This window comes from Molossus molossus, unplaced genomic scaffold (assembly GCF_014108415.1).
Source record: "Molossus molossus isolate mMolMol1 unplaced genomic scaffold, mMolMol1.p scaffold_m16_p_1, whole genome shotgun sequence".
NCBI classification, from domain to species: Eukaryota; Metazoa; Chordata; class Mammalia; order Chiroptera; family Molossidae; genus Molossus; species Molossus molossus.
In genome coordinates this window covers 30315895-30338934 of record NW_023425344.1, presented here as the reverse complement: position 1 = coordinate 30338934, position 23040 = coordinate 30315895, and the positions used below count along the sequence as shown (strand labels likewise).

The 23040-nt window shown below is 42.9% G+C and overlaps 1 protein-coding gene across 9 annotated transcripts in view; it reads right to left on the bottom strand.

The window, feature by feature from the left end:
* The window catches only part of LIMCH1 (LIM and calponin homology domains 1), a 201090-nt gene that overhangs the window by 96684 nt on the left and 81366 nt on the right, over positions 1-23040 (bottom strand). For all 9 annotated transcript variants that reach the window (XM_036252741.1, XM_036252793.1, XM_036252732.1 and 6 more), the window contains exons 3-4: positions 6357-6463; positions 814-844 (exon numbers count right to left, since the gene is read on the bottom strand). The gene's annotated coding sequence lies outside the window, so the exon portion shown is untranslated. The remainder of the gene's footprint in view (positions 1-813; positions 845-6356; positions 6464-23040) is intronic.

Sequence of the window (23040 nt, the reverse complement as noted above, 5' to 3'; positions counted from 1 at the left end):
TAGTTTTATAGTAGAAGAAAAAGAAGGTAAGAATAAGACTGTCAATCAAATATAATAGTACCCTAGAAATGTGAAAAGGGGGGGGGGGTCACAGCTAATTTTTCTATTTTATATGCAGAAGGTTATTTCTTACATTCCTTGATTTAACCTTAAAATGGGGGGGGGGGGTGGTGGTGAAGGGATTGAACAAAAAGGGGGGGAAGAAAAAGAACTCACGGACATTGACAACAGTGTGGTGAGTGTAGGGGGCAGGGGGAGGGTGGAAGTGGAGGAGGTAGGGGGGGATAAATGATGACGGAAAAAAATAAAATAAAGAAAAAAATAAAACAGCTTTTTGAAAATAAGATTGAACTCCCAAAAAAGTTGATTTTGGACTGTACTAATAAAAACAAACGATTAATAGAAAAAAAGAGTACAGGCCCATGACAATGAACACTGCTCATATTGTGCTGATTTTTCCCTAAAATAATTTGCCAACTGCTTAACTTAATAGCCCCAGTCTGACGACCAACAGAATCCCAAGGTCGGTGCCGAGACACCATTTTGTGTTTAAGAAACGGAATCACAAACAGCACAGGCTTCCATTTGTTTACTTCTGGATCGAACACCTCTTCTATGAAAGTGAACCCCTTCCCCCAACCTACCATTTTTATTCCTATTATAGCCATTCGTTATTCTACCAAAAACACACATACTGGTTTTCTAGAACTCTTTCTAGCAAGGCACATGAGACACTGAACATATGAACTAAATTTTACACTTGACCCATCAAAGTCAGAAGAAAAAGGCGGGAAAGTGAATTAAAATACTTACGTTTTTCAGCTTCCTACTATAATCAAGGCTCCTAATTAAGGAAAAGGAACAGAAAATATAATCAGAACAGCAGCTTCTTCACTGTGATCTTTCCTTAAACACTTCTAAGATGTACTTAAATTAACTAATATAATAAAACCAGAAAAAAACTTATGTATGTATTTATTTATTTATTTTAATCCTCACCCCAGGATATTTTTTCCATTGATTTTTCATACAGAGTAGGAGGGAGAGGAGGGAGGAAGGGGGGAAGAGAGAGAGAGAGAAACATCGATGTGAGAGGGACACATCAACTGGTTGCTTCCCGCACGACCCTGACCAGGGCCGGGGACAAACCACAACCAGACTCGAACCCACGACTCTCTGGTCCACAGGCCGATGCTCTAACTGCTGAGCCAAACTGGCCAGGGCAGGAAAAAATATTTTTAAAGGCTTATGATTATTATTTCAGACTAAGTAAAATTATTTACAAAACACAAGATGGGCTTAAAGTTTCATAGTGCACCATGAAAAGATAAATACTATTTAACATCTGGAAAATAAAGAATTCCATTTAAACCCAAGACTGTTTACTTTTGTATTCTCAAATTTTAACTGCTAAAGTAAAAATGTGTCTTGATTATAAACCACTGTCAGATGGAAATCTTACTGCACTTTCAAATCTTTTTCATGCAAGTACTTTTAACAAAGGTCTAAACCTTAATTAAATTGATCTGAAAATATATGTACAGGAGGCAATACCCTCCAAATATTTATCCTTTTCTGCTATGGATATAAATTAGTGTTGGGAATTAGCCACAAGCAAGAAAATATTTTTTGCATGTTATGTTTAAATATACACATGCATTCTTAAATATATATAAATATTTATTCTTAAACTATAAACAAATAAGTTAGTTGGTGGAACTTTCTAAATATTCATACAGTGAAATATAAAAATTTCTCCAAAATTATTCCAAAGTTCCTTTAACATGTCAACAATAAATACTAGGAAAAATAAATACTGTTTTTGTTTTTCACGGTAACTTCAGGTTGGGGGATGGGGGAGAATGTAATGCTATTATATAAGCCAGTCAAGACCTCCTTCAAGTTTTTAGGTTCTAACTTCACTGATATATATTATGACCCAAAGTGCGTATGAATGACTAGGTGCACAATTTAAAGTCAATTGAAGTTTGAGGAAGTAAGAGACGAAGTAGTACATACTAAATAAACCCATCAATAGGGACCTGGAGTGAAAGAAGAATTGGTCCGCCCTGGCCAGTCTGGCTCAGCAGTTAGAGCATCAGCATGAAGACCAAAGGGTCTTGGGTTTGATTCCCAGTCCAGGTTGGACCCCATTGATGCTTCTCTCTCTCTCTCTCTCCTTCCCCACCTTCTACTCTATCTAAAAAAAAAAAATTAATGGACAAATATCCTCAGGTGAGGATTTAAAAAAAAAAAAAAAAAAGAAGCATTGGTCCAATTTGGATTTGATTAAGAGAATGTTTTCCTGTATCCTCCTTTGAACAGAAAAAATGATAGGTCAGATATTTGCTAGGATTAAAAAAAATTAACAACAACAACGAAAAAACCAGGTGAAAACAGAAAATCTATTAAAGATTTGACATTTTTAGGAAAAACAAGTTAAGAACAGGGAACACAAAACTTTTCTGCATTGACAATGAAATTCATTGATTAAAACTGTGATCCAGCTCTAAAAAGTCATGCTTGGCACATAGTAGGAGCTCACAAAATATCTGTTGGATGACTTCCACACAGCAATCAATGATGTGAAAATGCTTCCAAATGTTTTCAGAGAGATACTCAGGGGCAATGCGACACCTTTTCTCGCTTCCATCCTGGTAGATTCCCTGGGACGAACGTGCCGCGTGCCCTCTGGACTACGCTTTTATTTCCCATCTAGGTTGTCTGGCCTCCACCACAGGTGGAGCTCACTATATTACACATGCAGTAATCATTTGCAGGCTTTTTCTTTTTAGTCAACTCAAGTTACTTCTCAAAAAAACAAAGTAAGGAAAATTACCTACAATGAAAACTAAACCAAAGAGTTTAAAAAAAAAACAATTTCAGAAAAGCATCAAAATTTCCTCTGTGGTTTCTCCCCCTATGACTTATTGCTTATGGTATTAATTGGTGTCAGTGGGGTGTTCTCCGTCTCTGCTAAGGTTCTGCTCAACTCTCAGAGAAAGACAGCAGAGAAACCCAGCAGTTCTGCTGTAATCTATGAGAGCTATGAAACCTACGCGTGGTGCAAACGTCTCACGTCCAGGGCCTATGAAACCAGCACCATTTACAGAAAAGTTATAAGCGAAAGCTCATCTATGTCCCTCACCTCACTAAAACTAGAAATGATTTTCTAAGCACTGTCAGTGAATTTATGGCATAATTTCAATATAAAGTTATTTGTGTTCTAAATATTCATACAGTGAAATAAAAATTTTTCTCCATAATGATTCCAAGTCCAGTTTCCTCCCAGGCTGTGGACTGCCCCTCCCACCACACTCAGCCTTGCTCATTACCCTGCCACCACACTCGCTACTTTTCTTATTAAATATCAGGTTGGTTTCCCTTCCCACAGCCTGTCTATACACTCTCCCTCTGCACTCCATGCCTAACGGATCTTTGCATGGCTGGTTCTTGCTTCCCACTCATGTCTCAGCCCTCAGATGAAATGCTGCCTCTTCAGAGAGGCTACTCTTGCCCAGCTCTGGGCTGATCACTCTTTCTTCTTCTTCTTTTTTTTTCAGTTTTATTAAAATGCAAATGGCATATAACATTGTATAAGTTTAAGGTCTACAACATAGGATTTGATATATCCATTAGTGTGACACTCACTTTCTTTTACATCAGCTATTTTTTCTTCTCAGCACTTATCACTTCCTGCAACTATCTTTTTTATTTACTTGGTTATTTCTCATTTGTTGACACTGCAAATACAGTCCACATGAACAGGAGGCACTGACCATTCCAGCTGCCCGGTGACTGAAAACTATCTGACACATAGTAGCTGCTCAGTAAATATTTGTTGAATGAATGAATGAAAAATGATATTTTTCATAAGTGTCATAAGGGAAGAAGATGGAAAAGTACTGCCTAAAGAAAATATTAATGCTGAAGTGAAGGAAAAGTATAAAAGGGGAGAAGAATGAGGAGAAGAAATGCAAAAGGGAAGATAGATGGAAAGACAAGATAAAGAAGGGAAGCATAGGAAAGAGAAGGAGATGGGGGAAAGAAGCAGAGAGAAAGATAAAGAAAAAGGACAGAGCCCTGGCCAGTTTGGCTCAGCGGTTAGAGCATCGGCCTGCGGTCCGGAGAGACCCGGGTTCGGTTCCCGCTAAGGGCATGTACTTCGGTTGCGGTTTGTCCCCGGCCCTGGTTGGTCGTGCGGGTGGCAGCCACTCGATGTGTCCCTTCACGTCGATGTTTCTCTCTCTTTCTCTCCCTTCCTCTTTCTCCCTCCCACTCTACAAAAAACAAAAAAAAAAAAAAGAAAAAAAAGAAAAAGGACAGAAACGAATAGGAGAAGGGGGAGATGGGACAGTAACTGAGAAGTGACAGTGTCTATGTGCCACTGGCGTAAGTGACTTCTTCCCCTTTAGGTTGCTTTCTGTGCCTTTGAATTAAAGTCTGTTTTTTCAGAAGTTGGTTGAACCATCTTCTCAGATCAGCACTGAGCAAATTTTAGCTAGAATCATACCTGAGAGAGAACATTCTGTCCAATTCCATTTTATAGATGAAAACGCAAAACCCTACTGAAACAAGGAAACTTGCCTAGTACTACAGACCTAGTAAGAGGCCGATGGGGTACTAGAACCCTCAACTTCCTGATGCCCAATTTTTTGTAGATCAGCAAGAAAGGTGCTAAGAGTTCTGAATTTCCAAAACCAATCTCAGAACTCTCCCAGTTTAGTAACATATTGATTTAAAGTAGCTCTAAAAATAAATAAACATGCCAAAGTGAACTTTCCCCCACCTTCCAGGCAATGTGTGTATGATTAATTATTATGATGTTGCACAGTTACTGTTACTTCTAGTCACCAGGTGAAATTACAAATGTGAGATGAGGCAGAACCCGAAACAATCTCTTAAAATGAACAATGATTTATAGAGGCTGGATACAATAACTAATGGAGCATGTGATGACTAAAATGAGGTTTATGGGGGTTTCCATATTCAAATATCATAATTTTTATTCTGTTATTTTTGCCCTTAACCAACATTTTTCCATGAGAAATATTAAAGAATGACACATTAACAACAGTGAAGCGATTTTATGTAATCAATCATGGCTGACTGCCTCTTATTTCCAGTCACAAATCATAAAATCCAATATAATTTCCTAACTGGATTTCATTCAGTAGTTTCCATCTTTCCCCATCATTAAAAGAAAAATCAATATTGTCAAATGGTATAAAATTAACAGCTCTGAATTTTGGCTTCTCTCCTCTTTTCTGTTCTTCTATGATAAAATAACCCAGAAGTAATCAAAAGAAGAAGTGCAGCCAATCCACAGACCTATCCACACAATTAAGATTGTTATTAAGGCATATTCATGCCAAATATTGTTTCATTAAAGTGAAAAATATTTTATATGGAATTTGTAGAGTCTAAAGGACTTCTAAACTATAGGAAAGTTATCTATACCACCTTATAAGGACTTTTTTTTTTTTCCCATCCTTACCCGAGGACATTTTCCCATTTTTTGTTCAGATAGAGAAACATCGACGTGAAAGGGACACATTGAGTGGCCACCACCCACACAACCAACCAGGGCTGGGGTCAAACTGCAACTGAGGTACACACCCTTAGCGGGAACCGAACCTGGGTCTCCCTGGACTGCAGGCCGACGCTCTAACTGCTGAGCCAAACCGGCCAGAGCAGGACTTTTTTTTCTCATTACTCTGGTCATGATCTATTTCCTGACAGAGAAGCACATTGCCTCTTTTTTTCCTTTGATATTTCCCCCCAAGAATTCTTTGTCCCCAAACATGGCTTATTGAGTAGAGCCAGTTAACAATAGCCAAATGGCCAATGATCCATCTTCAAAGACCTTGGTCATTGATACATATGAGAAAACAGTTACAAATGTAAGTGAAGAAGAGATTTCTCCATAATCTATTGCTCTCTCTGCATAATAAACAGAGTTCAGATCTATTTACCAAATTTGCAGTCTCCCAAGAGCCAAATGCCCAAATGGAGCCAATAAAAGCTTTTTGTCTGACACACACAGATTCTGTGCAATTTCTTTCTTGCCTCTCCCTCCTGTAACTTTTACCTAACATTTTTTCTCCTTCTCTTTAACTTTCTAACTCTGTAGGAGTAATGTCTGCATTTAAAAACATTCTTTTTGATCAGAATGAAAGCTACACGCAGAGGGAAGGTCCACGTATCTTGCTTTGAAAGCCTAATTTTTACCTTCACATTTTTTATTTTATTAGGCACGCCCAATTCTCTGCCTCTTAAAGCTGAAAACATCATCACAAAACTGCAAATCAAACCACAGATGGGTTTCCCTTAAACATAAATCGTGCGTTACTTACTTGACTGTTACCCTGTTGGATGTATCCTGTAGGTCACTAGGGTCAAAAAGTTGAGATTCTTTAAGGCCGAGCTCTTTACAACCTCTCAAGAATAAGATGATATTGTCCTGGGAGGAAGAAAAGAAATCCAAGTCTGTGTTATATTATATCGTCTTTATGAACCAGCCCCTTCTCTTTACTAGTCCAAATTATTGAAGGGATGTCCACCGTTAAGTCGGCCGAGTCAGGTCTACATCATGGCTTGTGGGATTTAACAAACCATACTTGGTTAGGACATGCTGGAGTAAACAGACACTTCAAAATGCTAAACCCACAGCCTTGCCGAGTTCATTTTTTTCCCCTTCACCTTAATACATTTTTGTAAAACTGAGAGTAAAATACCATTGAGAAGCAGAACTTAGCATCTTTTGGAGGAACAATACTCCAAAACCAGATATTTCCGATCGTAAAGTTTTGTCTATGTCATATTGCCTAGAATCTGGTCCAAAATTTATATAAAAAATAGGTTGTACTACCCACACGCCATCTTCAGCAAGTTTTTTAAAATTGATCTTTTAAAATACATTCTTCATCAGTGGGTTTCCACTGATAATATCTTTTTGTAGACAACAAAGTGAATTAAATGAGAAAAAAAATCTAGACTTGAGTGGGAGGGAACAGAGGGGTGAGGAGAGCTTATGAAAACGAGAAGACCCTCCCCGAAGTGAAGAGGTTCTCTAGCAGGTACAAATATACTTCGAACAAGCAGAGTAACAGGCGTTTTGACAATTAAGGAGGTCTGGTCTTCATTTGTTGGGAGTCACTAAAATAAACAAGTGGCTCTGGAAGGGACTGCAGGTGTGGCCATCGCGTGGAACTCCAGGGTATTAGGGCAGGTTCGGCAGTCACAAGTCTCTGTCCTCTTTCTAAGAGACCTCTGACGAGCTAGCTGGCCCCATCTGTCAGTGAAAATTGCAGGAGAGGAATGGTAAAGGATGGCTCCGGAAGCCAGATCAATGTGAATCCAGCTGAATAGTATCAGGAAAATGCTACGAAAATCTGAAATGATGCTGATGGTTACCAAATCACGTGTTCACCCAAGTGCAAGTCAAGAAAGCAAAGTCCTTCCCAATTACCCAGTGTGTAGGCAGGATTCTAAGATGACCCCCAAGAATCCCACCCTCTGGTGTACACACCCTGTTTGAAACCACCCCCCCCCTTGAGTGTCAGCAGAACCAAAAATGTGAGGGGATATCCCTCTGTGATTATGTTACTAATCAGCTGGTTTGAGTTAATCAACACAAAGATCATCTGATTGGGTTTGATCTAATAAGAGGAGCTTTTCAAAGAAGGTCAAATCAGAGTTCCTGGTGGCCTTGAGTTCTAAAGCTATAAGGAGATGCATTCTGTCACTAACCACATGAGCTTGGAAGAGGCGTGGACCTGCCAATACCATCATTTCAGCCCTGTGCAAAGAACCCACCATGACATGTCCATAATGCTGACTGCAGAAACTAAGATAATAAATAGGTGTTTATTTATTTATTTATTTATTTATTTATTTATCCTCACCAGAGGATATTTTTCCATTTTTTGTACAGATAGAGTGGGAGGGAGAGAGAGGAAGGGAGAGAGAGAGAGAAACATCGACGCGAAGGGACACACCGAGTGGCTGCCACCCGCACGACCAACCAGGGCCGGGGACAAACTGCAACCGAAGTACGTGCCCTTAGCGGGAACCGAACCCGGGTCTCTCCAGACCGCAGGCCGACGCTCTAACCGCTGAGCCAAACTGGCCAGGGCAATAGGTGTTGATTTAAATGGGTGCTAAGTTTATAGTAATTTTCTATGTGGCAATAAAATGAATTAATACACCCAAGCTCAAAACAACAAGAGGAATAGCAATACACTGATAATATTTAACATTTATTTAGCCCTTTTTATATGCTAAGTATTCTTCCAAGAGCTCTACGTCCATGAAACCTGTACGACATTATGAGGTGGGTACTACTTTCATCCTCATTTACAGATGAGCAGTCTGAGGACAGAACTATGAAGCACCTTGCCCAAGGTCACACAGCCAGCAAAGGATGGAGATGCAAAACCATGTGGCATATATGGGAACTCAAGCATCAAATCTGAGGTCAGCGCCAACAGATGATGCTATGGAGTCAGGGACTGCTGGCAGAGGGCCTCGAAAGGCCAAGGAAGGCAGGCTGTGAAAGTCACAACAGGGCTGTAACCTGAGAATGAATGCTCCGATCTGCAGCAGGGACGGTTGAGGGTAGGCCTATGGGGAGGTAGACAGAGTGAAGGAAGGACTTCAGAGGAACAAGGCAGGAGACAGGGAGACCAATGAGGAGATACTACAATCTCACTTTCCCCCCACGGCCCTTCCTGGAAGGTGTTCTTTTCTGTGTTCCTGGATTTTGATTTTTATTTATTTATTTATTTTTTATTTTTTTTATCCTCACTCGAGGACATTTTTCCATTTTTTGTTCAGATAGAGTGGGAGGGAGAGAGAGGAAGAGAGAAACATCGATGTGAAGGGACACATCGAGTGGCTGCCACCCGCACGACCAACCAGGGCGGGGACAAACTGCAACCGAGGTACGTGCCCTTAGCGGGAACTGAACCCGGGTCTCTCTGTACCGCAGGCCGACGCTCCAACCGCTGAGCCAAACCGGCCAGGGCTGTTCCTGGATTTTTAGCAGGCAAGATGTGCTACCGTTCACAAGGCCTCTTGTAGACTGATAACGAGCCGGTCATGTTCTGAAGTTATCCATACCCTCCCCAGTCTCTCCTTCAATTACGTTGCATGTTTGAAAATGATCAAATTTCTCCTTGGAGTTTTTCTGTGTTCTCCCCCATCTTCAAAGATTTATAGATGTTCAGGTAATTTTTTTCTAGGGCATGCAACTGTGTTTCTGGTTGGTCTGTGCGTTCTGAAGGCTTCCTCCCTGGAGGAAAGCAGCAGATGTGTCCTGATACTCTCTAGGAATCGCTTGGGACCACAATAAGAGGACCAGACCTGTAACTACCAGGTAGTCCCATAAGGAGCACGTGACTGGGGCACTTCGGATTCTCAAGAGCAGCAAGGGGCCACGCTTTTGTGTGCACACGCAGATGCCCAGATGCGTGTCTGAGCACCATGCTGTATCCAGCACACGGGCTGCAAACACAAAAGCGCTGTGTTACCAGCCAGGCTGAACAATTTGGGCCGGGAGATTTAAATAACTGCAGGTCTCTTTCCAGCTCTTGCTGCAGCCTAATGATGCTGGAGGGGAGCCAAACCCCAGTCAGGAGCAAAGCCAGAAGGAAGAACCCTCCAGCCAAGAGCTAACGGGGCCTCCACCGGAGCAGGCAGGAAGCACTGTGACTTTAATTATATAAAATGCAGCTCGAAAATTCCCATCTGCCTTGCTCTTCACACTGAGATTTTTTCACATTTATAATTCCCAGCAAAACGCACATACTAGAATTTTAGCTTCAGAAGCCAAGCAGTACAACAGCATCTCAATTCCAAGGGAGAAGCAGAAGACACTGATTTATGACAATAGTCACTATATGTAACTCGTACTAATGTAGTATTATTACAAACCTATTGTGATTTTGTAAGGCTTCAAAATAAGTTTTTTAGGAGTCTTCAAAAAAGTCAATACCATGAAAAAGCAAAGTTGGAGATTAAAGAGACATGATGACCAAACATGATTTATGAGCTTTGACTGGATCCTTGATCCAAAAAGGAAAAGTAAATAAGGCTATAAAAATTCAATTTAAATATGGGCTATATGCTGGGTGATATTATTGAATGAATGTTAATTTTCTTAGACATGATAGTGATGAGATTGTGGTTATATGAGAGAATGACTTTATTGATTGATTTTAGAGAGGAAGGAAGGGGAAAGAAGAAGGGGAAATAGAGATAGAGAGACTGATTTGTTGTTCCACTTATTTATGCATTTATTGGTTGATTTCTTGTATGTGCCCTGGTAGATTGAACCCGCAACCTTGGCCTATTGGGGACAATGCTCTAACCAACTAAGCTACCTGGCCAGGGAGAATGCCTTCATTTCAAGCAAATATTTGAATTACTAGGAATGAGTTATAATATCTATAGCCTAATTTAAAATGGTTCAGGGGCAAAAATGTGTTTGTGTGCATGCATGTGTGTGTGTGTGTGTGTGTGAGAGAGAGAGAGAGAGAGAGAGAGAGAGAGAATATCATGGAGAAAGAGATACAGCAAATATGGCAAAAGATCAATAATGGGTGTATCTATATAGGAAACAGGCAAACTTTTTCTGTTAAGGGCTAGATAGGAAATATGGCTTTGTGGGCCTATGGTGGTCTCTGTCAAAATGTCGCACCTCTGTTTTGTAGCCAGACGATCCACAAATAAACAGGAGGGTCTGTACTCCCACACACTTTATTTACAGAAGCAGGCGCTGGCTGCACTGGGCCGGAGCTGCCGTGCACAGGCCCTGCTGGAGGTACACGGGTATGCAGGCATTCACCATGCCACTCCTTTGACTTTTCTGTACACTTGAAAATTTTCAAAAAAAAGAAAATTTTCAAAAAACATTTCTGGAAAGTTTTTTAAATTTGTAGAAACGTATTCAACTACATAGGGTTATGACTTCACCGGCAAAACCAATTTCATAAAATTCAGGGAAAAACTCGGTCTCCTCAGAGACAACCACTGCCAAGTCACTGAGGTAAATGTGCAAGTACCACTGATGGAAAGGGACCATTTCTGGCGAACTGGAAAGGACTGTAACATGAGTCTCCATCCAACACAGATGCGTGACACCAAGTTCCTAACAGAGTCCATTCTGTGCTAGCCTCGTATGAATATGTGGATTTATACTGCTGTTTATGTAACTAGCATGCATTAATTCCTCCTTGTTCTTGGCCCTGTGGTTTCCCATTTCATTAATTTGTGGGCCTGCTGTGTGCATGAAAATATTCCCCAGGCCCGGGTAGAGGCCCGAGCTCCCCCTCCACGGGACCTCTCTCTGAATCCGTCGCTATACTCCGCTCCCCGCCCTTCTCACTCCAAAGACAAGAGGTGGAGAGGCCCATGATGCTCCTCACCCCCGAGTGCAGCATTGTCCTTAGGGTACAGTAGGGACTTAGGAAATATTTCAAATAAAGTAAGCACTACATTCTAAGTACTCAAAGAATGAAAAAACAAAAAACAAAAACAACAACAACAAAATTCCTTATCCTCATGGAACTGGCATTCTAATAGATAAAATAATAATGACTTATGTAATAAAATGTATCTTAGCTTCAAGATTAATTTTCATGATCCATCAAATAGCTGAAACTGTTCAAGATATATATGAACAGAGGTCTACTCAGTTTAGACCATGGAAATGAGAGAACAACACATATATCAAGGACACAGTGGGACAGCTTTGGAGTCGGGAGGACTCTAGTTAGAATCCCAGCCTCATCCATTTATTAGCTATGTGACCTTGGGCATAGACCCTAACCTTTCTGATCCTCAATTGTCTATTCTGAAAGGTGGGGGATGCCATCAGCCTAACAGGGACATCAGAATGACAGAAAACGTACAGTAAGAACACAGCCTAGTGTCTGGTACTTTCTGGGACACTCGTTATACAGACGTTATTATTATGACATTCTTGTCACCTCAAGTCAAGAAAGGACCAGGGAAAGTGAGATGAACAGGTTATTCACTCATGAGAAAACAGACACAGTGTGTATGTATAGCCCTTTCCAGTTACATGGGAGATGGCAAAACATAAAAAATAAAAAGTAGTTGCTATTATTATTGTTTAGTTACTGTTATTAACTCTCAGCTTGGTACTTTTATATAGACAGTCTCAAATGTAGACGCAGGTTATGTACCTAAAGTCCATTTGTAAGGTAGCTGCTTGTAAATCATCATTTGTAATTATCCCAGAGAGATTATCTTCACATAGTGGTTCCCAGTTTAGACCAGAAAAGCCCACTTAATCCAAAATGTCCCTGAAGGGGAGTAATAATTACATTATGGAACCTAACCGCTGAGCAGAACATTTCACTGGGAATTGTATTCAGAAATGCCAGCCACAGGTCCCTCTTGGCTGTAGCTGTAGTCAGATGGAGGATCCAGGGGCCAGAGAAAAGACCTCCTTGGCCCAAGGCAGTCCCACAGGAGGAAGGGGCAAGGCTGAGGGGAGAAGGGTGGGTCAGCAATTCACCCAGTGCAGCCCCCGAGCCCCCCACAGCCTCATCCAGGCCTTTCCCCCTCGTCTGCAGGAGACAAGCAAAGACCTCCCTGCTCCTCTCCCGCTTGCCAGCTGTCATTCCAACCGGAAGGGCTTCCTCTTTCCTGGATCCACTGCAGAGAGCACGCGGTTTTCCAGCTCGGAGGAAGACCCCGGCACTTAGTGGTTCTCTAGGAAAACCGGACAGGTAGTGGGGAGCCCCTTTTTCTGATCTCTTTAGCTTTATTTCCTTTACAACCAGTAGGGAAAGGTCAACATGATGGTGGATATAGAGTAAACAGAAAATGAATGTAATGCTCATTTGAGTTTCAAATGAATCCAGATGCCTATACTGCCAGGCATTTAAAATGCAATATATAGATATAGATATAAATATAGATATAGATATAGATGTAGATGTAGATGTAGATATAGATATAGATGTAGATATACATAGAGAGATATAGAGATAGCGATAGCGATAGCGATAGCGATAGCGATAGAGATAGAGATAGAGATAGAGATAGAGATAGAGATAGAGATGGCATCCATAGAATTTCTATAAATGAAAAGACTAGGTGGAAATTTCAAAATGTAAACTGGGATTAATTACATGTGGTGAATTTATTAGTTGAATACATTCTCTATAATAAATATTTGCTTTAAAAACCTTAATGAGAATTAGGATCTTTGAGAAAGATTTGCAAGGATATCAGAGAAGACCCAGATCTTTTTAGAAAATCAGTAAGTAACCCTAACATTACTTTCTGTTTGAACTATAAGGCTTTTAAAAACCATGGTTTTTATTAGGTTTTCTACATTTGAAGCAAACAAACTCCCCTTAACAGAAATGCAAGTATGAAATTCAGAACCGAAGGAATATATTACCAAAATATCTCCAGAAACTTCCCCCCACAATGAATAGAATGTGGGGATTTCCTGTACCTGCCGAGTGTTCGCAGTTGCTCTCCCAGCCTGCATGGGTTCCAGCCAAGCTTGGCCGGCACCCAGCAACCGTCGGCACCCGCCAGACTTTCAGTGCATTTGTACTTGCCGGGAGCCCTTAATGAGGATACCAGGCCTTCCACTGAGAGGCAGAGTGGCTGGTTCTGCCTGGAGGATTCTGGGCAGGTTTACCCAGGGGGTGGCAGCTGGGTGGCTGCTTGAAAGAGAAAAACTTTTATGGATGGGAAATGAGCAGAAGCATAGCGGTTGCAGAGAGAATGAAAGGCTGGGGAGGGGAAGAAAATGACGAGACGTTAGCTTCAGGAGGGCTGCGCGAGCCCTGCCAAGGGTTTGGACTGTTCTCTAGGTGGTGGGGAATTGAGAGCAGCTGATGAGGACAAAAGCAGTCCTGGGATCTGACTGTTATTTTAGGAGAATATGTCGGGTGTTAGCTAGAGAGATCTGAAAGGTGGAGAGGGTCTGTTCGAGAGATTATTACAGGAGCTCAGGGAGAGACGTGGAAAGCCTGCATCGACCCAGAAGCAATCAGGGCAGAGAAAAGGGAGAGGATGTCTGCATCCTTCGTTGGCTTGGCTGTTGAGTGGATTTGGGGGTAGAGGAGGAGGAGGAGGAGGGGGTCGGGGCTGATGCTGGGGTGTTTAGCCACTGAGACCCATCTGCAGGAATAGAGGAAAGGGAGATTTTGGGGAAATGGAAATAATAATCTTGAAACATTCCATATTCAAAGAGCTATAGCTTATTGGGAGCTTATATTTGGGTCTGGAGTTCGAAGTGAGGCCCCAACAGTATATATGCCAGCTCGGAATTCCTCAGGACACACACAGTGACATAGGGGACAGCACGAGACTGCCCGGAGAGTTCAGACAGAACGAGAGACTGACACAGACCATCCAGAATACCAACACTGGAGGACGGTTAGAGCATGAGGTCCCCCTGTGCCCGAAGCAAATGAGTCAGGAGAAGGACTGGGCAGGACTGCCAGGGACTCCAAGTGGGAGCACGGTGTGCCCGGTGCCAAATAACGCAGCGTCACATCTAGGATCCCAGCCCGTCCGCTGGCTGGCTGAGTAACCCTGAGCAAGTCGCCTACCTGGTCTCCGCCTCAGTTTTCTCTTCTAAACGTCCGAGTCCTTGCAATGGTCCTCAAGGCTCCATGCCTGTGGTGCCCACTACCTCTCTGCCCATGTCCACCGCCCCTCTCCTGCAGCCACATCACTTCCGTGGGTGCCCCACCCCCCAGGCGGGGGCCTGCCAGCGCCTCCGCACTGTTTGTTTGTTTGTTTGTTTGTTTGTTTTAAACCTAGATGTTATCTAGAGCAATCTCTGGTATAATGAGTAAACATTCAATAAATATGCAAAGAATGAATGAATAAATGATTTTAAAAATGGGAATGCTCAATGTCACAGGGCTGTTGTGTGGAGTGAAGTATGGCAACAGCTGTAAAGCGCTTAGAATAGAACAGGGGCACAATAAACGTTCCCAGTGGGGATCTTTCTACTAGGAATGGACATCAATGAACGGGCTATCTGGTGAAAAGGATATTACTGACTTTTGGAAGATTTTCAGGCAAATGGCAGGGTGAAAACCAGATTGCAGGAAACTAAAAAGTCAGTGTAGAATAAAAATGATGGAGAAAAGCCAGAAAGACACTCTGGGATGTTTAGCAGAGAAGAGATGACGAGGTGAGGGCTGGCAGGTCAAAGGAAGGCTGGCTGATGGCTTCTTCTAGGAAAGCTGTGGGTAAGGCTCCCGTGTGTCCCAGGCTCCTTGGCCCTTCCCCACCCCGCAAACAATCCTCGTTTCCCTCGAGGCTGGAGCCCCCAGGGCCTCACCATAACGCCTCCCACCTCCCTCGTTATTTCTGTCACAATCACGGAGGACTCTGGCTCAGGGTCACCACTAAATGTAGTCCACATTCTATGCGACTTTAAATTCTCCACGGGCCACTTTACAGTCGCTCGCCTTCCTCGGTCCCGATGGTTTTCACTCACACACTCCATTTCAGGATGACAGTCACCTCCCAGATCTCCCGTGGAAGCCTGCTGCCAGCCTCCTGCCCTTCAGACTCAGCCCCTTCTCCTCCAGGGTTCTCCTCACCTCCCCGGAACACCTGCTCTTTCATTCCTGACTTTGCCCCTTTTCTCGGACCATCCCGTCTCCCCTCGTTGCCTAACTTCCTTCATGATCCAGTCCAGGCCGGTGTGACTCTTCAGCCACTCACTGCCGGCATCTTTCTGTTGGGGAGCAAGGGCTAGGAAGAGGGGGACAGCACCGGGGGACCGGCCAGTCTGGAAGTGAGCCTGGCGGCTCACCGCCCGGTCAGGTCTGCCCAGCCCTCATGTTCCCCCCGCAGGGAACCCCCCCGGCCCCCGCTGTCCTCCCCACGCTGCTTCGGCAGAAGGAACGGGCACACTCGGCTCAGCCGCTGGGCTTCCTCTCTGTGCAGGACAGCCTGTCTGTAGGACACATGTGTCCTGTCTCTGCCATGTGGTAAGAGGCCTCTCTCTGTGGGGGAGGCCTGTGGTTGACCAGCTGTGTGAGGAATGGGTGGATAAATTTGTTTAATTCAGGAGTGAGGATTAGCAAACCCACTTGGCTGCAGCTCTAAACCCATGCTGTCCTATTTGTTTCCCGAGAAGTAAAGCTGATATTTATTTTGATCTCTGACTCCTGTGTTTATGTCTCAGCTGGGAGGGGAAGAGAGGAGTATTATTTACTGATAACCCTAAATCCCCAACGCTCTGCTCCTGGTGCTACTGGAAATAACGGTGCTGTTGTAGGGTCCGGCGCTGCTACAATTTATGAGCTGGTACCTCAGTGGGCCCTGGGGTCCACATGGTAATCCTCGGGGCATCCTGGGCAGGTCCCTCCGTCCTCGCCCAGGTTTTATAAACCGCCTCTCCTTCCTCAGTCTCTCCGCTTCACCTTCTTCCCGTCAACAGACAGATGTTGTTAGCTCCGAAGAGTTAAATCCTTTCGCTTCACCCAGCCCAAGTTCTGTATTTAATAACATTTTTTTTCAAGATTTAAAGTTGGATATTTTCAGGCCTTTGAAAACAATCTGTTAACATTTTGTCAGCAATGGGAGCAAAATGTGACTGTGTTCGAGTGAAGATCAAACAGCCAGCAGTTATGCTATATTAACTTCGGTTTAACTTTCTCGAATTTTTTCAAAGATATTTATTGCATATTTATTGTATGAAAGGCAATGTGCTAAGTGCTTTGGACAGGAAGAGGTCATGGTAAGAGCTGGGCCTCTTATTTGCAAGTGAGAGAAGCCCAGATGGAAGAGGCCTATATTGGATTACAGAGCTCAGTGAGCCCCAGACGCAGGGAGGGCGGGATGCAGCTGACCCTTTGCAACAACTGGGAGCCAGGGCCTCAGTATCTGCAACCTGCAGCTGCTTCATCTCTTGTCTGCTCGCTCTGCATTTGGCTTAGTGGCTTTCCCTGCACATGGATCCCCTGCTTCTCACAGCTCCTACCCGAGGCTGTCACCTCTGAGAGGACTAGTTCTCTTTTTCACTTGCAGTTAGAAAACTATCAGGGAAAGAAAAGACCCCACTGGCCTTCCTGGGGTCAGGTTCCCTGATGGGATGGGGTAAAACAGACTGTGAATCATTTTAATCAATGGTGAGGGAGGGACAGAGGTGGGAACAGTTGACAAAAGAATAAGAATGCGGTTCCCTAGGAAGGGGGCCCCCGGGCAGAGAAAGCAACACTGGCTACCTTCACCAAAGAGGACCAGATGTGCACCTTCCGCTCCAAGTCCCTCCGGGGTAGAATCCAGAACCACCACCACCACTGTGAGCGTTCTAAACACAACCGGGCACCTTTAGTTTTCCTTTAGGATGGTCTGCTGGAAGAGTCTGTGCACTGAGCTGAAGGCTGCCTCAGTTTCCTGAGGTTAACAGGCCAGAGGGGACCCGCGCAGGAAGGAGCAGGCGGAAGTCCCTTGGCTGCCCCGACTGGAAGAGCTGTGTAAGCACAGCCTCTCACCAGCATCGCAGCGGGGGCTCTCCTTCCCTTGGGACTCTTAGGGAACTAGTGTCCATCCAAAAGGCTCCCGCATCTTGATTTTACTTCTTTCTGGATTCCAGACTCATGACCAACTGTGCAGCAGCTGCTTCCGCTCTCAAAGACTTGACATTCAAGCCCACTTGAGGGTCAACACCACACTGCTGTCTTCGAAGAACTGGGATCCGAGCCTATCAGAAAAACTGTCTAGATTCCAAAGCCTCTATCCCTCCAAAAATCATGGAATTATTCCCCAAATTACTCAGACTGTTCCCTAAAACTCAACATAAGCATTATTATGTTATATTGCCAGATTGTTTTCCAGCATAATTCAATAATTGCATTTTGGGAATTGAATGAAAAATAGCTTTCAATTATCTTAGAATAAAACTGCTTAAACCATCTATCATACCTCATTGCACAATGCTCATATATTTGACATGTAAAGTATGACTTCAGCATGTCCCACAGCAGTGGTGGTCGCACTGTGGTCCATGAGATGCTGTGGGCTTGGTACTGGTCCACGATGAGATAAACGCAGAATTGAAAATGAATACACATTTTATAACAATTTGGCATTCTAACCACATCCAAATGTGTGATCAATGGACACATCTCATTGAACAGGGTATACACCATTTTGGATGTTGTCCAAACTGCATGTAGTTTAAACTGTGTAGTTAATGGCAGTAGGATCACATGTCAGTCCAAATTGTATTAGAAATCAAACAAACAACAAAAACAAAATGTAAGCCCAAACCACAATGAGATACTATTTTATATTCAGTAGAATGGCAATTTAAATTGGGATGATAAAAAGTTCTGAAAAGGTACCCTGGCTGGTTTGGCTCAGGGTTAAAGCATTGGCCCGAGGACCCAAGGGTTAGGGGTTCAATTGCCAGTCAAGGATTTGGGGATTGCAGATTGAACCCCCAATTCCGACCGGGGCTGTGTGGGAGGCAACCAATCAATGTGTCTCTCATGCATCTATGTTTCTCTCTCTCTCTCTCTCTCTCCACCCCTCCCTCCTTCCCTTATACTCTATAAAAAAAAAAAAAAAACAATGGAAAAATATCCTCCGTTGAGGATTAACAACAACAAAAAGTTCTGAAAATGAATAGTAGCGACGATTGCAACATTGTTAATGTACTTAATGCCACTGACTTGTACACCTAAAAATGGTTAAAACAGTAAATTCTGTTACGTATATTTTACCACAACAATAACACTTGTTTTTTATTACCACAGTTTGAGAATCCTTTTCCTAGAGTATATGTCCTAGGGGGTTCTGGATCAAATAAAATTGGGAAAATGCTGCATAAAATACCCCCCACTTGGAGTTTATAATGCTTAGACTCGCAGTTCTGAGAAATTCCTTACTAAGGAACTCTTTTAATTTTAATTCAGCATTTCCTAAACTTATTGAACTTCAGACCTTTTTTATACCCCACACCTTCTAATATCTCACACAGCATAGTTTAAGAAAGGCTGAGCCAGCCCGGCCGGTGTGGCTCAGTGGTTGAGCATTGACCCATGCACCAGGAGGTCGCGGTTTGATTTCAGGTCAGGGCACATGCCCAGGTTGTGGGCCCGATCCCCAGTGGGGGACATGCAGGAGTCGGCCAATCACTGTTCTCTCTCATCAATGTTTCTATCTCTCTTTCCCTCTCCCTTCCTCTCTAAAATTAATAAAGAAAAAAAAAAAGAGAAAAGCTGAGCCAGACAATCTACTAAGACATGGCTTGTAATTTCACATCATGCACAAGTAAGAGTGAAACAGTGGTCACATGTACGTTGTGGCCCCTAATCTAACACTGTCAACCTCTGCAGAGACCCAGCCAGTCCCTGTGCCGGCAATGCCAGCCCAAGGCAAGCGAGGCTAATGGGAGTCCAGCAGCCAGGGCCTGATTCCTCTCTCCGTCTTCACAGTAAGACCACGTTTCACACGTGAAGACAACGATTTACTAGTTAGGGGTGACCCCAGGAACAAAGCACTTCACAGTCCGGGTCCGACATGTGGATGACATTAGAAAAAGAAACAAGCTCTTAGAGGACAAATGAGTGTGCCAAGCAGGAGCCGTATTGACAGATCTGAACCAGTCCCCTGTCGTACTGAGAGGTCACAGGCTCTCCGCCGAGAGGGGCAAACAGCCAGGAAGAAAGGAAATGCCACAAAGCAGAAAACCAAGAGCCACCTTTGCCCTCGTCAGCCCGTACCATGGCCTGAAGTAATTTTAGTTTGGAAAATTCCGGGCTGGAGAACAGTTCCCTGAAAATGTCTTGCTGGTCGGAAAACGGAGGTGCAAAGGGAGCAGTGGTATGCAGAGGAGGAATTCGGGGTGAAAACGAGATATCTGGTAAAAACATCACGGCCGCTCCTCTCATTCTTTCAAGTTTACCAGGTTCTCAACCCAAGTTGGGGCTGCCTTCACTATCCCAGTTTTTTCCTGGGTAACTCAAAAAAGGTGTGGAGAAAAGACTGTCTTCAAATAACTCTAGAAACCTCTGCTTCATAGTCATGTATAAGTGGAAACCATATTTCATCTTTAAGGAAGACGTTTTTAGAGTATATTTAAAATAATAAATTTTCCATGGATATTGGCTTCCTCTTTCCAAGTTAGTGTTTGGCCTAATTTGTACAATAAATCTAATGGGCAAGTTATCTCTCACAAATAACACCTAGCACATTCTTGGCATCTGAAAAGAGTTAACACGTTGCATATGCTGCTCAGGTTCAGAAAACGAGGTATCTGAGAAAAAGCATCGCCAGAGAAGGGGTGAGAGCAGGAATGTACAGGGCCACCGGCGTGGCTGCAAGGACCCTCTCGTGCACTCTCGGGGTTTTGAAAATGTATCCATGCAGCCCTGGCCACTTTTGCTCAGTGGTTGGAGTGTTGGCCTGAGGAGCCAGGGGCCTTGGGCTCGATTCCTGGTCAAGGGCATATACCTGGGTTGCAGGTCAATCCCCAGCTCTGGTTGGAGTCATGCAGGAGGCAACCACTTGATGTGTCTCTCTCACATTGATGTTTCTCTCTCTCTCTTTTTCCCTCCCTCCCTACCACTCTATCTAAAAATCAACAGAAAAATATCCTCTGGTGAGGATTAACAACAACAAAAAAATGTATCCATGGGAGTATGGGGGTGCAACCAATGGATGAAAAGTACTGAGACCCTATAACCTGTGGGTCCCAACCCCTTTGGGGGTCTAACGATCCTTTCACAGGGGTTGCCTAAGATATAACAGTAGCAAAATTACAGTTATGAAGTAGCAACAAAAATAATTTTATGATTGGGGGTCACCACAACATGAGGAACTGTATTAAAGGGCCGCAGCATAAGGAAGGTTGAGAACCACTGCTCTAAGGTGTTTGGGGCTTTGCAGTTTCTACCACAATTAATTCTAGCAACCTAGCTCCAAGTGTGCTTATCTTAATGGATGCAGAGAAAAATGATGTTTAAACTCAGTTCAATCAAATTATTTTGTAATGGATACAGAGTTTCAGTTTGGGATGACCACAAAGTTCTGGAGATGGATGGTAGTGATGGTTGCACAATACCTAAAGAAAGTTTAACTTAATGCTACTAAATTGCACACTTCAATATGGTTAAGATGATAAATGTCATGTTATGTGCATTTTACCACAGTAAAAAGATATGTTCAGTAACTCCGGAAGGTTACACAGTGTGTCCACAACAAAGCTAAAAGGTGTGACAGTCTGACTCAAAGCCCACAGTCTCTTGAATCTCTCAAAAATATGATAAAGACGGTGGCGAAAATTATAAATTTCATCATCAGTATTTACTTCGTGCCAGACACTACTGTCAGTAGTTTACGTGCATTTACATACTTGTACCCCCCATTTTCCAGATGAGAAAGTGAAGTTCAGGGGGCAGTGTAGCTTCCTCAAGGGCACTTGGCTAGTGGTCAAACTGGAAATCAAATCTGGGCAGGTTGAGCCCAGCGCCCCTGCCCTTCGCCACCTCGCGGCTTTGCCTCCTGGTCTATACATGTATGTGCTTAGTCTATAAAGACACACACCTCGTTAGCTGCAACATGGTGCACAGACCAAACATCTCCACAGGTTATAAATAATGTTTAGGTGAATGAACGAATGGCCTCTGAGGACATTCTAAAGATACCTGAACATTACCACCCAGAAAGCCTCCCATGCACCTCTGGCCACACCCCCTCAGTACCCTTGAACCAGTGGCAGTGACATCCACTCAGCTCTAGACTACGCCTGGAGTCTATGACGTCACTTCTCCTTTACGCCACGAGTTCCCATGCAGGAATCCGTACTCCTGTGCGCACCCCTATTTTAGGATTAGCTAGTCCACCATGTCTTCAGTACGTTTTTCTTAACTCACTTGCAATAGTTCAAATAATATTGTTATTATCTGTTCTTTTAAGGTTTGCTCTTCAACCATCTGGTCCCGGAGGCCTCTGCAGAGGTGACTCTTAATTACCTTTTCAGTCTATTCTGTGGTAATGGGCATCTTCAGCATTTCCACTGCTTCTGGGGTCAATTTTGATCATTTATATTTTGCCAGGAAATCATCTTTTTCGACTGGTTTTATGCCTCTTGCCACTGGTTTATTTACACAAATCTCACAATGATTTTATTTTGTCGTTTTTGTTTTGCCAGTTCTTTTCTTTTTCTTTGTTTTGTATTCTTTTGCAATCTTTTTTTTTTTTTTTTTTTAACTTTAATTTAACTTGTAGGGGGATTACTTATTTTATTGGCCTTTCCAAAGAACGAGCTTTTGGGTTTATTTATCCATTCTTCTCTTCCTTTAATTTCATCTTTTATCTTTATTAATTCCCTCTTACTGATTTTTCAGGTTTATTTTGTTCCTCTTTATTTCCTAAACTGAGTAATAAGTTGTCCTATTTTCTTTATTCTTTAATAAAAAAAGAAAACATTTCTTCTAAGTACAACCTTTACTGTGCTTAGAAGTTTTGTTAACAAAATGTTCTTTTTTTTCTATTTCTTTCCCAATAACTTTAACTTCCTCTTTGGTTTCCTTTTTGATTCCAGGGTTATCAATGAGTGCTTCATAATCCGCAAGTGAATAAGGTTTTTCAAATTGCCTTCTCGCTTTTTCTTTGTATTCTCATTGCATCATTATTAGAGTGTGCCCTGTTAAATCTCCTCTCTCTCTCTCTTTCTCTGAGCTTTTGAAGGTTTTGTTTGTGGTTAAGTACATGATTTGGAGGAAGGGGGGATAGCATTCAGTGTTCCATGAACATTTACCTATCCACTGACTATAATCTTTGAAAACAGACATGAAATGCATTCACTTAACAATTTTTCTACAGGACACCTAGTAGGATATGGTGAGAATAAGCATGAGATTTGGGATATAAAAGTCTTGTCTCCTCCCTTCATAGGCCTGGGTCTCAGTGACCTGATCTATAAAATGCACATCACTCTTACCTGCCTCACAGTGTTACTCGTGAGAAGATTCATTGAGCCTGGAGTGCTCTCCCTTTCTCTATAGT